Source organism: Chamaea fasciata, unplaced genomic scaffold (genome assembly GCF_029207755.1).
Source record: "Chamaea fasciata isolate MVZ Bird 193981 ecotype frontalis unplaced genomic scaffold, bChaFas1.0.hap1 SCAF_15, whole genome shotgun sequence".
Taxonomy (NCBI): Eukaryota; Metazoa; Chordata; class Aves; order Passeriformes; family Sylviidae; genus Chamaea; species Chamaea fasciata.
This window is the reverse complement of record NW_027094100.1, coordinates 54,828-68,765: the sequence shown is the minus strand read 5'-3', so window position 1 is coordinate 68,765 and position 13,938 is coordinate 54,828. Positions and strand designations below refer to the sequence as shown.

The 13,938-nt window shown below is 50.0% G+C and overlaps 1 long non-coding RNA gene across 1 annotated transcript; it reads left to right on the top strand.

The window, feature by feature from the left end:
• Positions 1-903: 903 nt before the first annotated feature.
• On the top strand, positions 904-4,076 carry LOC136297365 (uncharacterized). The gene is made up of 4 exons (XR_010723142.1): positions 904-993; positions 2,156-2,378; positions 2,540-2,605; positions 3,671-4,076. It is a non-coding gene; the product is annotated as an uncharacterized lncRNA (long non-coding RNA).
• The last annotated feature ends 9,862 nt before the right edge of the window (positions 4,077-13,938 follow it).

Sequence of the window (13,938 nt, the reverse complement as noted above, 5' to 3'; positions counted from 1 at the left end):
CTGAGAGATAAGTGGAGGGCTATGGCTCACAGAGGGGATGAAAGCAGGATGCCAGGGCAGGGATCACCGGGAGGGGTTTTTTAAGTCAGATTTGGAGTTGGGGGCACCAAGATGTGACCCCTTAGGCTACATGAAGGGAAAGTCTCATTTTTCATGTCAGTGCTGAGGTCTGCAGGGCAGAGCAGTCCTGGTGTGTGTTGTGTCACTTGTCTGTTGTGCACTCTGTCTGTTTGGTGTCTTGTCTTTTCCTTTAGTCCTTTCAGGGGCCTATCAAAACCCCTGGCATCAGTCTTAGCATTTCTGATCTCTGTGCTCCTCAGCCAGGTGCCTTTGTCTCAGCTGCTCGGACACTCATCAGAATCCATCTCTCTTCACAAGCATCCGGTCCGATGCCTTTTCAGGTCTTGTTCTGAGCTGTACTGACAGCCGTGCACCGCCCTGATCCATTCCGGCGGGTTAGGTCTTGTGAGAATGCAAAGACAGGTGGAGGATTCTGACCGTAGGATTCTCGGGCATCCGTCTCTGCGTCTCTTGGGAAAAGTCATCCCGATGGCATCTTGTTCCTGCAGGGTTCTCTGAGCCTGGCCAGCTCACCTTCCATCTTACCTCGGTCATCTCATTCCGAGTTCTCTGGACCCTCAGGGTCGTTCTTCTTGCCAGAGTTTTCTGTCCCTGTTGCGTCCCCTCGTTTGTCCTGTGCTGTGTCACGGGTGTTGGTGTGTGTTTGGCCCGGAGCTGCTCTGCCTTGCTGCTCAGTCTGGGTGTAGGGGTACGAGGGTAATAGTCCTGGGGGCTTGAAATTTGTGATGTGGGGTGTGGTTAGACTGTAGAGGGTATTCCTAGATTGCCACAAGATGTCTGGAGCTGTCAAGGTATCCTGCAGCACTCTGACTGTTGTCCTGACTTTGTTTCAGATGCGGAGAGATGAAATCTGTGGCAGAGCCCCCCATCCTGGGTGAGGGGCTCCCCTGAGAAGATCGATCGCTATTCAAGGTGAGAGTCACACATTTCACATTTATTGGCACTCCAGTGCAGGCCACCTGCGTTTACAGCTTCAAACAGGTGAGTCCCTTGGTAACCCCCCTGGGCAGCAGCTGGAGCCTGCTCCGGGCTGGGCTGAGGGAGCAAACACTTGTGGCTGACACAGCTCCACACTGAGGGTGCTTGGGAAAACACCTGCCTTGTCCTGGAATTTTTTTTTTTGAGCTTTTGACAAGGTTTTAATCATCACCTTGGTAAAAATAAATGGTAAGGACTGAAAACATGAGAGGCTGGCAGGTTATACGCACGAAAGACAACTTTTTTTTTCTTAAATATTTGTGCAGCCTATATCTTAATTTTGAGACTCTTTTTTGGTTAACTTTATTGTAAAAACCCCTTATTTTCAAGTTAGCTGCTTCAATAATGAATTTGTTTTACAAATAGCCGCTAATGTCCGAAGGTTAAAGCACTAACGCCAACATCCCACCTCTTTTATTTTTGCAGCAAAATTTTATCTTTACTAAACTTGAAACTTGATGTTTTTGCAGGTAGTAAGTTAAAGAAGGTGTTTATCTGCCCATCACTGATAGTCAGGGTCATGAAGAAATTGCTCTAGTGTTCTAAAATAAATGCAGATTTTTAGGCCTCTCCCATTCTCTCTGACTAGCAACATGTGAATTGATTTTTGATCTCCTTTCTGTTGGTGTCTGTGGGTTTTAAGCGGCATGGAGAAGGTGTCTGTGGACATGGCACCCAGGGAATGATGCTGGGAAGGGCAGGATGGAAAGGAGCTGCTCAGGAACCCAGAGCAGCAGTGGAGTGGGAGCTGGTGCTGCTGCCTCAGTCACACCCTCCTGGACAGTCTGTGCAGTGATAATATTCCTACTTTCCTTCCTGAACCTGGGGTTGGAGGAGAACACGAGTCTTGGCATTGATGGAAAGGGGAACTCGAGGGAAAAACTGCTGTTTGTGTCCTTAGAGAGCAGTGGGAAGAGCCTGGGAGAAATCCTGGCTGGCTGAGGGATCCTTGTGTCCCCTCGGGAATAAATCCCTGCGTCTCCTCAGCCCTGCTGGTTTGCAGTAGAGTTTGGGCACCTTTCGCTGCAGCTGTGGTTCCTAATAACTGGAAGTCCAGGGATTCTGGGCGATTCCCATAAGTTCTCCTGTTTTGTAGGAGCTGCACGGTGAGGTCAGCATTCTGAGGGAGGCCCTGGCACAGCTGCCAAGGGCAAGGAACGTGGAGCATCCCGGGGCTTCTCCCGCCCGAGTTTCTCCCGGAGCGTGCTGCGTGTCGTGCCGGATGTTTAACCCGGGTTTGGGGTGTTCTCCTGCAGTCCCAGCTCTAACTGCTGCCCCCGAGCCCCGGCCTTGCTCTGTCCCAGCACTGAACCTGGCAGGTGGGTGTGCTTTTCCAGCCCTTGAATCCCACGGGCAATCCCAGATTCCCGGAGCTCCCCGAGGCACAGCCTGGCCTCCCTCCCTGGGAGCTGCACCTCAGTCTGCCTGGACCAAGGCCATCCTGTTTGAGACTTTATTCCTGTTGCTTTTCCTCTTGCAGGTAGTTGGCGAAAAGGAGAGAGCCAGTAGGAAGTGAAGCCACTGGAAGGCCTTATCCCAGTCCAAGGTTGGATGGGAGTAACTGGACCTGTTGAATTCCCACTTCCCTTTAAATCAGAGCAGAGGAAGCAGATTTTAAACCATCATTCCATGAACTTTCACCAACTTCATGACTCTTGCAAAAGTTTTCAATGTTAGAAATTCCTGAGCTTGTTTTCCAGGCAGGCTTGGATTTGGATGTTATTCCTTCCTTTTAATTGAAGGAATAACTCTGATTTTCTCTCTGATTTTAGTAAGGGAATATTTATTTATTCCAATTTTCCATCCTAATTGGAATTTTTGTACCTTGTAGAGCACATTTCCAAGGAAATTTACCCAATTAATGTTGGTAAATCAGCAATTGTCCAGCACCATCTCCACAAAATTCTGTGATTTCCCAAGAAAACTTTGAAGTATTTATTTGTCACGATTCGTCTCTTTGTAAAGTTCAATTTACTGCATTTTTAATTACATAAATGCCATTAAAACCTGAATCCAGGCCTAGCTGCTGTTCCTTGGACACAAGGGGCTGGTTCTTTCCTACCTTGGCACATTTGGATGTTTGTCCAAAATGAGCTTCTCACTAAAATAGAATTTGTTTCCAAGCAGAAGTGGGAATTGTCTAGAAAACCTTCTGTTCTGGGGGGCACTGGGTTTGTTTCCCTTATTGCTGCATAATTGAGGAAAGCCATGGCGCTTTTTTAGGCAGTGGCAGGAGGTGAGAGCTGCGTTTATTTAATTTTGTATTTTATTTTTTGTTATTTTTGTATTTTTGTGCTCTTTTGTTGTGGTTTCTCATGTTGCGTTTTGTGGTTTTTCAAAGACTTTTTCTTCCGTTTTTTAATTTTTATTTTTTTTCTTTAGCTATTTATTTACTTGTTAAAACTACTTTTAGTTTTTTATTTTAATTTTTTGTTTAAATTTTTTTTCCACTTTTTTGTTACTTTGAAATTTTTTTCTTTTGGTATTTTAATTTTATTTATTATTTTCTATAGTTTTGGTTTATTTTTTCATGTTTTCTTTGTTCCTTTTTTTTTTCCCCCATACTCTTTCTTCCCCCGGGCGCCTGGGGGTTTGGCTGTTGGCAAGAAAGATGAGAAATGACCTCGGTGCCCGCTGGACGTCGGGATGTCATAGAGAGCGCAGTTGGCAAAAGCTCTGTATTTTCTGCTCCATAAAACTCCTGAAGGGAGAAAGCTGTGACCACCGTGGTGCCGTTTTTTCCTTCCCAGCCCCGACCAGGTCTCCTCCTACCCGTGCACAGTGTTACCAGCAGCAGCCTGCTGTCCAGGCTGTCGAGGCGTATTTCAGAGGGAGCAATAAAAACAAAGTAGACGTTTTATTTTGAACTCTCCGACCCTGCTTGTTTATTAGCAAAGAAATCCAAAACAAAGCGAACAAAAAAAGAAAACCCCCAAAATAAACTCCCCCGCAACCCACCAAAAAAACCCCATACAGATAGAGAAAATATGCCCATGTTATTTAAATAAAGATTAAAACTTTACCCCTTAGAAAACCAGGCTCATTTAATTCAAATTAATTGTGTTTCTGATGTGTTAGGTTCATGAATTCATCTAGTGTAAAATATCGTTTAAAATATAAACAAACGAATTTAAAAAATAATGAAAAAGAAAAATAACAAAAAGTATAGGATATGAAAAATAATATCAATAAAAAATACACAATATATTATTACATACTACACGTTTTATAAATATATTTAATATACATAATATAAACATCTATAATGTACATAATAAACAAGATATTTAAATTAAATGTAATATTTATAACAGCGTTATAAATAATAAATTATTTCATATCTAGTTTTATATATTAAATATCTATAATAAATGTAATAGTATAATAAACATAATACATGATGTATAATGTACATAATATAAAAGATGAATTGTAATGATGAATGTAAATATCAGAATCACAAAGATAAAAAATATTGAAACAGAGCCTGAACGAAAGGCTGTTTTGTTTCGGTCTGGTTGCTGGCAGGGCTCTCGCAGGTGTGCTCGGGGGTCTTTTGGGCCATTTATTCCGGAGGCTGTTCGCCAGGGCATTCCTGGGCACGTTCGTTTATGGCTCCGCTCCGCGCCGCCGCGTGGCAGTGCTGCCACCCTGTGGGCAGAGAGCGGTAGTGCAGCTGTCCCGTCCCGCCCGTCCCGTCTGATCTGTGCGGCAATGCTGCCACCGCGTGGGCAAACAGCGGTACTGCAGCTGTCCCTCCAGCCCGTCCCGCCTGATCTGTGCGGCAATGCTGCCACCCGGTGGGCAAAGAGCGGTAGTGCAGCTGTCCCTCCCGCCCGTCCCGCCTGATCTGTGCGGCAATGCTGCCACCGTGTGGGCAAAGAGCGGTAGTGCAGCTGTCCCCCCGCCCGTCCCCGACGCGCGTGGCAGCCCCGCATTGTGAGCTCGGGGGCGGCGCTGCCGCCCGCCCGCAGCTCGGGGCCGAAAGGGAGGGAAAAAGGCAAGGAGCCCGGGCGCGTGGCAGCCGGCTGCCTGCGCGCGCCACCCGGACCACAGAGCCGTCCGGGCGCGATTTTCCGCGGCGTTTGCGGGTGTGCGGACACGGGATGGGGGCGCAGCGGCGCCGCGGGCGACAGTCCATTCAGTCAGGCGCTTGTCCGAGCAGCCGAGGGGGCATTTTAGTGGGTTCCACTACCAAGATGGCGGCGAGACGCGAGGCGCCTGACCTTCCAAATAAGGCGGCATAAAAAGGCGGGAAAAAATAAGGACCCTATAGGCGTTTAGCCAGATGCCTGCACGAAACCCCGACTACGGCGCCGCCGGGGCGCAATTTTCCGCGGCGTCTCCAGGTGTGGGGACACGGGCCGTGTGCTCAGCCGCGCCGCGCTTGCTTTCAAATTCGTGGATTTATTCAGGCGTCTGTGTAAACACCTGCCGAGGGCCTATGCCGAGCCGCCAAGAACATGGCGGCCGGGACGGAAGTGGCCTCAGCCGCAGCCAAGATGGCGGCGACCAAAAGCGGAAGTCACGCGACGCCCCTCACAAAATGGCGCCCAGGCGCGAGGCGCCCGACCTTCCAAAAAGGGCGGCCAAAAGGGCGGGAAAAAATAAGGACCCTATAGGCGTTTAGCCAGACGCCTGCACGAAACCCCGACTACGGCGCCGCCCGGGCGCAATTTTCCGCGGCGTCTCCAGGTGTGGGGACACGGGCCGTGTGCTCAGCCGCGCCGCGCTCGCTTTTAAATTCGCGGATTTATTCAGGCGTCTGTGTAAACACCTGCCGGGGGCCTATGCCGAGCCGCCAAGAACATGGCGGCCGGGACGGAAGTGGCCTCAGCCGCAGCCAAGATGGCGGCGAGCAAAAGCGGAAGTCACGCGACCCCCTCACAAAATGGCGCCCAGGCGCGAGGCGCCCGACCTTCCAAAAAGGGCGGCCAAAAGGGCGCGAAAAATTAAGGACCCTATAGGCGTTTAGCCAGATGCCTGCACGAAACCCCGACAACGGCGCCGCCGGGGCGCAATTTTCCGCGGCGTCTCCAGGTGTGGGGACACGGGCCGTGTGCTCAGCCGCGCCGCGCTTGCTTTTAAATTCGTGGATTTATTCAGGCGTCTGTGTAAACACCTGCCGAGGGCCTATGCCGAGCCGCCAAGAACATGGCGGCCGGGACGGAAGTGGCCTCAGCCGCAGCCAAGATGGCGGCGAGCAAAAGCGGAAGTCACGCGACGCCCCTCACAAAATGGCGCCCAGGCGCGAGGCGCCCGACCTTCGAAAAAGGGCGGCCAAAAGGGCTGGAAAAAATAAGGACCCTATAGGCGTTTAGCCAGACGCCTGCACGAAACCCCGACTACGGCGCCGCCCAGGCGCAATTTTCCGCGGCGTCTCCAGGTGTGGGGACACGGGCCGTGTGCTCAGCCGCGCCGCGCTTGCGTTCGGATTCGCGGATTTAGTCAGGCGTCTGTGTAAACACCTGCCGGGCGCCTTAGAGGTGCCGCAAAAAAGATGCCGGCGGAACCGGAAGTGGCCTCAGACGCAACCATGATGGCGGCAAGGAAGGGCGGAAGGCTCGTGGGGCTCGTCGCGGCCGAAAATCGCCGAGTGCAGCTCACACCCTTCAATGGCAAAAGCTGTTTTATTAAAACTCAGCCGAGAATTTTCCTCTTATTTCCAGGTCACAGGATATACTGAGGCTGAGAGGGATCCTAAAATCTGACTCTCAAGCGGACGGACCGTTTGAGAATCGAACTCAGCACCTTGGCATTACCCGGACTCTGCTCCAAGCAGCTGAACCAATCTCTGCATTATGGGGATGGACCTCCATAGGATGGCAACGCTTGGCCCCACTAAGGTAAGTGCAGTGCCGCCTTCTCTGCCAAAGCTGCTTCACACACCAGCCCCTGGAATGGCTCGAGGGCAGAAGTGGCTGGCAGCTCACGACAGCACAAAGCTCTTCCAGTGACGCTGATTTCCTGTCCTTTCCAGGATTTACCCAACAGCTGCCGTAAAAGTACTCACACAAAGTCTCTTTCCGGGCGGAAAGGAGCAGGACAAGTCCTGAGGCTTCCCTTCTTCCACGGCCAAAGCTCTGCAGAGAGGCAGGGCCGGTCCCACCCGCACAGGGGCGTTTCCTGCAGGTGAGTGTTGCCGGGCCAAACTGATGGCAGCTGCTGAGGCCGGGGCTGCTTTTCTGGCCGGAGGCCTCGGTGCCCCCCCGTGCCGCCTGCAGTGTCCCTCGGGGTTTCCTGCAGGTGTCCCGGGTGCCCGGAGGCGCAGGGAGGAAGGAGGCCGGCAGCCCCAGCGGGGCCAGCAGCCCTGGGATGATGTGCAGGGAGGAGCTGTGCCTGCGGGGCCCCGCCCGTGGCAGCGGCGGCCAAACGCAGGGCCCGGGGCCGGGCTCGGGGCTGGCACGGACACGGCCCCGGGGCTGCCGCGGCTCCTCGGCCAGGGGCTGCTCCCGCCGGGCACGGGGAGATGCTGCAGCCCGGACAGAGGCACCCACAGCCCAAGAGCTCCCCGGGGAACAGCTGGCATTGCCCGGGAACGGCGGCTCGGGCTGTCTGCAGAGGGGCTCAGACAGCAATTCCCACCTCCCGGAGCTCCCACACAGTTGCCAGGGATGTCCTGGCCACCCCAAATCCCCTCCCTTTCAGCCTGAGGACATCACCCGTCGGCAGCATTAAAGCCAAGGCGCTCCTCTCTCACAGAAATTAAATCCAGAGCAACGGCCCTCGGAGATGCCTCAAAATCAAAGGTTTGAGTGGGATGGAGTTTCGTTTGGATGAAGTCTGGACTTTTCCAGGGAGCCGGCCGGAGTGCAGAAGTGATGGAAAGCTTTTGCAGGTGGGTCCCACTGGAGGTGTGCTGAAGGCAGGGATGGGCGTCCCTTGCCTGAGGGAAAGGCACTTGCAGAGGCCACTGCTGGGGCTCGGAAAGGAGCTGAGCTCCTGCAGGGAGCTGTGTCCTCCCGAGGGCACAGGGGCTGCCTCAGCACAGGCCGGCCAGTGCCTTCTCCTGCTCTGAAACATCACCTGGAGCCCGAGCTCAGGGGGTGGCTGAATTCCAGGGAAATCTGACAGGTGACCCCCAGGGGGTGAGGGTTATAATTAACCAAATCTATGGAATAGAAACCTATCCTGTCCCCATCCTGCTGAGCTTCCTTGGAAGCTCTGCTGGTTCCTGACACGTCTGGCATTCAAGCAGCAGCTCTGCGTGGGAATATCCGTGCTCCGTGAGGCACTGTGAGGTTATTGCAGCGGGAACTGAGCAGGGAATTCGGGGCCGTGGGTATGATTCATCTAAACTAGCAAAGGTGACAGTGAACCCCAAATCTGGGCACCACACAGAGAACAATCTTTGTGCTGCCCTGTCAGCTCAAGCCCCTGGGCTGGGAAGTTTTGGGAGTCAAACATATGGAATGATAGAAGTCACAGCAACTGGTGTCACCCCGAGGGACAGTCCAAGTCCCAGACAATTCCTCTGCAGTCCCCTGGGGGGGAAAACACCCTCTGTCTGCCAGGAGCCCTGGCTCTGTTTCTCCTATCAGCTGTGTTGGGCTTTAAGAACTTGAAATAACTTTGAAGCCAAAGAAATCACCTTTTCCTACTGGTTTGATTGTTGTGTTTGTTTTTTGTTTTTTTTTTTCTTTCAGATGCTGGACTTGCTTCTGTGGATGTGTGCTGAGCTCTGGCTGCAGGGGACTGTCAGGCCTGAATGGCTGTGAGTCTGTGTTCTTCTCGCTGGGGAAGCGGAAATAATTATTAATTAGACTGCAGAAATGTTTTCAGAAACCTTTCCCCTTTCCTGCCCTTTGCTGGTGGATCTTCTCTTTCTGCCTTTGACTTTACAAAGCTGTTCCCTGATGTCATTTCCCCTGCCTGAATTCCTTGCAGCTCCTAGCTGGGAAAAACTGGGATGATGTCCTGGGGATGTTCTTAGGGGAGGACAGAGGTGAGCTTTTGCCTGTATTTTTCTAATATTTTCTAAAATTTCAGGGAGCTGCTGCTGCTGCTGCTCCTGCTCCTGCTGCTGCTGCACAAGTGGAGCCTTGTCAGCGAAGACCTGCATCTGCAGGAGGACCCGCAGGCCCTGGCTGGGAAGTGCCAAAACAAAGAAGTGATCAGTAAGTGCTGAACTGCTTCCAGGAGGGCGTATTTTGTTGCAGCCGTTACAGACCAACAGTCCAAGTGAGGCCAACTGCTCTGGAAACAGTACTAATGCCTTCTGCCAGCCTGATGGGGCTTGGGGGAGGAGGAAAGGAAATGGCAAGGCATTTTTCAGGTCTTCCTTGGGGTGAATTCTAAGCTTAGCACAATTGGGAAGCTTTGAGGAAACACAGTTTAAAAAGGGGAAGAGTTGTAAAATGAAACTTAGTTGCCAATCTCATGTCAGGTTCTGAAAAATGGTCTTCTTGAATCAAATCTCAGAAGAAATAAGCGGTGCCTGGAGGCTCTGTGCTCGAAGGTTTGAATGATTCTGAGTGTGGATGGGGATCTGAAAGTCACGTGTAAGTAAAACCAAAAAACACATCAAGCAAGCAAAACTGCAATAGTTGACTTTTCTTGTTGTCATCGTTTTGGAAGAAAGGAAAAATATGGGGCAAGAGGTGAGAGCAGGATCTGCAAAATCTCGGAGTTCTCCGCGTCTCCCTGAGGCTGAAGCCGTGTTTGCTGTCAACGATGGCAGAGTGGAAGATGCTAAAGACTGAAAACTTGGGGTTTTCCCCCTGAATCCCAAGGCTCTGTCAGCAGCTGTGCCCTGTCTATCTCTTCAAGGAGTTTCCGGGTTTAGGAAGGCTTTTCCGTTCTTCCGCATTTCTCTAGAACTCCACTCCAAAAGAACGGTGCTGTGTCCGTGTGGTGTTGGTGACTTTGTGTGAGTTGCTTTATTAAAGCCAATCGTTGGTAAGGGTTCTGAGCCTGCCTTGGAGAGCCCTTGGAGGTGGCAGCTCTTCTTTAATTTCCTTTTGTTCCTTTCATGCCTTTCAGTGATTTCTGCGAGGTGCACTGCAGTCTGCCTGAAGCCAGCACATCCTGTCCGTGTTTGAACTTGACTCCTGTTGTTTTTCCTCTTGCAGGCAGTTGGCAAAAAGAGGAGAGAGCCAGTAGGAAGTGAAGCCCCTGGAAGGCCTCATCCCAGTCCAAGGTTCCCACTTTTCTCTCTGACTCCTGGGTAATTACCTGGCCAGAACTGGACACAGACTGTCCCTTTGATTTCCTGCCTTTTCCAAGAAATCCTTACTGTCAGCTGGAGTGTGTTCCTGGTCTCCTCCTCCTCCTCCTCCTCCTCCTCCTCCTCCTCCTGCTCCTCCTCCTCCTCCTCCTCCTCCTCCTCCTCCTCCGCCTCTGTTTGCCAAGGTGAATTTTGGTTATTGCAGGAATTCTGCCCAGAAATCCTGGCTGGCTGAGGGATCCTTGTGTCCCCTCGGGAATAAATCCCTGCGTCTCCTCAGCCCTGCTGGTTTGCAGTAGAGTTTGGGCACCTTTCGCTGCAGCTGTGGTTCTTAATAACTGGAAGTCCAGGGATTCTGGGCGATTCCCATAAGTTCTCCTGTTTTGTAGGAGCTGCACGGTGAGGTCAGCATTCTGAGGGAGGCCCTGGCACAGCTGCCAAGGGCAAGGAACGTGGAGCATCCCGGGGCTTCTCCCGCCCGAGTTTCTCCCGGAGCGTGCTGCGTGTCGTGCCGGATGTTTAACCCGGGTTTGGGGTGTTCTCCTGCAGTCCCAGCTCTAACTGCTGCCCCCGAGCCCCGGCCTTGCTCTGTCCCAGCACTGAACCTGGCAGGTGGGTGTGCTTTTCCAGCCCTTGAATCCCACGGGCAATCCCAGATTCCCGGAGCTCCCCGAGGCACAGCCTGGCCTCCCTCCCTGGGAGCTGCATTTCAGTCTGCCTGGACCAAGGCCATCCTGTTTGAGACTTTATTCCTGTTGTTTTTCCTCTTCCAGGTAGCTGGCAAAAAAAGGAGAGAGCCAGTAGGAAGTGAAGCCACTGGAAGGCCTTATCCCAGTCCAAGGTTCCCACTTTTCTCTCTGACTCCTGGATAATTGCCTGGCCATAACTGGACAGAGACTGTCAGTTTGATTTCCTGCCTTTTCCAAGAAATCCTTGCTGTCAGCCGGAGTGTGTTCCTGGTGTCCTCCTCCTCCTCCTCCTCCTCCTCCTCCTCCTCCTCCTCCTGTTTTTGCCAAGGTGAATTTTGGTTATTACAGGAATTGTGGCTCTTTTGTTCCACTGAAACTTGCCAACTCTGCTGAGAGTTTCAGATGTCAAATCCAAGTAAGATTGGAGTTTCTTTGCATTGGTACTCCCACAAAACACAGATCATTCTTGGATAGGAGTAACTGGACCTGTTGAATTCCCACTTCCCTTTAAAATTAGAGCAGAGGAAGCAGATTTTTAATCATCATTCCATGAACTTTCACCAACTTCATGACTCTTGCAAAAGTTTTCAATGTTAGAAATTCCTGAGCTTGTTTTCCAGGCAGGCTTGGATTTGGATGTTATTCCTTCCTTTTAATTGAAGGAATAACTCTGATTTTCTCTCTGATTTTAGTAAGGGAATATTTATTTATTCCAATTTTCCATCCTAATTGGAATTTTTGTACCTTGTAGAGCACATTTCCAAGGAAATTTACCCAATTAATGTTGGTAAATCAGCAATTGTCCAGCACCATCTCCACAAAATTCTGTGATTTCCCAAGAAAACTTTGAAGTATTTATTTGTCACGATTCGTCTCTTTGTAAAGTTCAATTTACTGCATTTTTAATTACATAAATGCCATTAAAACCTGAATCCAGGCCTAGCTGCTGTTCCTTGGACACAAGGGGCTGGTTCTTTCCTACCTTGGCACATTTGGGTGTTTGTCCAAAATGAGCTTCTCACTAAAATAGAATTTGTTTCCAAGCAGAAGTGGGAATTGTCTAGAAAACCTTCTGTTCTGGGGGGCACTGGGTTTGTTTCCCTTATTGCTGCATAATTGAGGAAAGCCATGGCGCTTTTTTAGGCAGTGGCAGGAGGTGAGAGCTGCGTTTATTTAATTTTGTATTTTATTTTTTGTTATTTTTGTATTTTTGTGCTCTTTTGTTGTGGTTTTTCATGTTGCGTTTTGTGGTTTTTCAAAGACTTTTTCTTCAGTTTTTTAATTTTTATTTTTTTTCTTTAGCTATTTATTTACTTGTTAAAACTACTTTTCGTTTTTTATTTTAATTTTTTGTTTAAATTTTTTTTCCACTTTTTTGTTACTTTGAAATTTTTTTCTTTTGGTATTTTAATTTTATTTATTATTTTCTATAGTTTTGGTTTATTTTTTCATGTTTTCTTTGTTCCTTTTTTTTTTCCCCCATACTCTTTCTTCCCCCGGGCGCCTGGGGGTTTGGCTGTTGGCAAGAAAGATGAGAAATGACCTCGGTGCCCGCTGGACGTCGGGATGTCATAGAGAGCGCAGTTGGCAAAAGCTCTGTATTTTCTGCTCCATAAAACTCCTGAAGGGAGAAAGCTGTGACCACCGTGGTGCCGTTTTTTCCTTCCCAGCCCCGACCAGGTCTCCTCCTACCCGTGCACAGTGTTACCAGCAGCAGCCTGCTGTCCAGGCTGTCGAGGCGTATTTCAGAGGGAGCAATAAAAACAAAGTAGACGTTTTATTTTGAACTCTCCGACCCTGCTTGTTTATTAGCAAAGAAATCCAAAACAAAGCGAACAAAAAAAGAAAACCCCCAAAATAAACTCCCCCGCAACCCACCAAAAAAACCCCATACAGATAGAGAAAATATGCCCATATTATCTAAATAAAGATTAAAACTTTACCCCTTAGAAAACCAGGCTCATTTAATTCAAATTAATTGTGTTTCTGATGTGTTAGGTTCATGAATTCATCTAGTGTAAAATATCGTTTAAAATATAAACAAACGAATTTAAAAAATAATGAAAAAGAAAAATAACAAAAAGTATAGGATATGAAAAATAATATCAATAATAAATACACAATATACTATTACATACTACACGTTTTATAAATATATGTAATATACATAATATAAACATCTATAGTGTACATAATCATATTTAAATGAAATGTATTATTTATAACATTACATAGTAAATAATAAATTATTTTTATATAACTTTCTATATTTAATATATATAATAAATATAATGGTATAATAAACATAATACATGATGTATAATGTACATAATATAAAAGATGAATTGTAATGATGAATGTAAATATCAGAATCACAAAGATAAAAAATATTGAAATAGAGCCTGAACGAAAGGCTGTTTTGTTTCGGTCTGGTTGCTGGCAGGGCTCTCGCAGGTGTGCTCGGGGGTCTTTTGGGCCATTTATTCCGGAGGCTGTTCGCCAGGGCATTCCTGGGCACGTTCGTTTATGGCTCCGCTCCGCGCCGCCGCGCGGCAGTGCTGCCACCCTGTGGGCAGAGAGCGGTAGTGCAGCTCCCCCCCCGCCCGTCCCGCCTGATCTGTGCGGCAATGCTGCCACCCTGTGGGCAAAGAGCGGCAGTGCAGCTGTCCCCCGTGCCCGTCCCGCCGGAGCCGTGCGGCAGTGCTGCCACCCTGTGGGCAAAGAGCGGTAGTGCAGCTGTCCCCCGTGCCCGTCCCCGACGCGCGTGGCAGCCCCGCACTGTGAGCTCGGGGGCGGCGCTGCCGCCCGCCCGCCCGCAGCTCGGGGCCGAAAGGGAGGGAAAAAGGCAAGGAGCCCGGGCGCGTGGCAGCCGGCTGCCTGCGCGCGCCACCCGGACCCCGGAGCCGTCCGGGCGCGATTTTCCGCGGCGTTTGCGGGTGTGCGGACACGGGATGGGGGCTCAACCGCGCCGCTGCCGGCGGTCCATTGAGCCAGGCGCCTGTGCCAGCAGCGGGGGGGCACCCC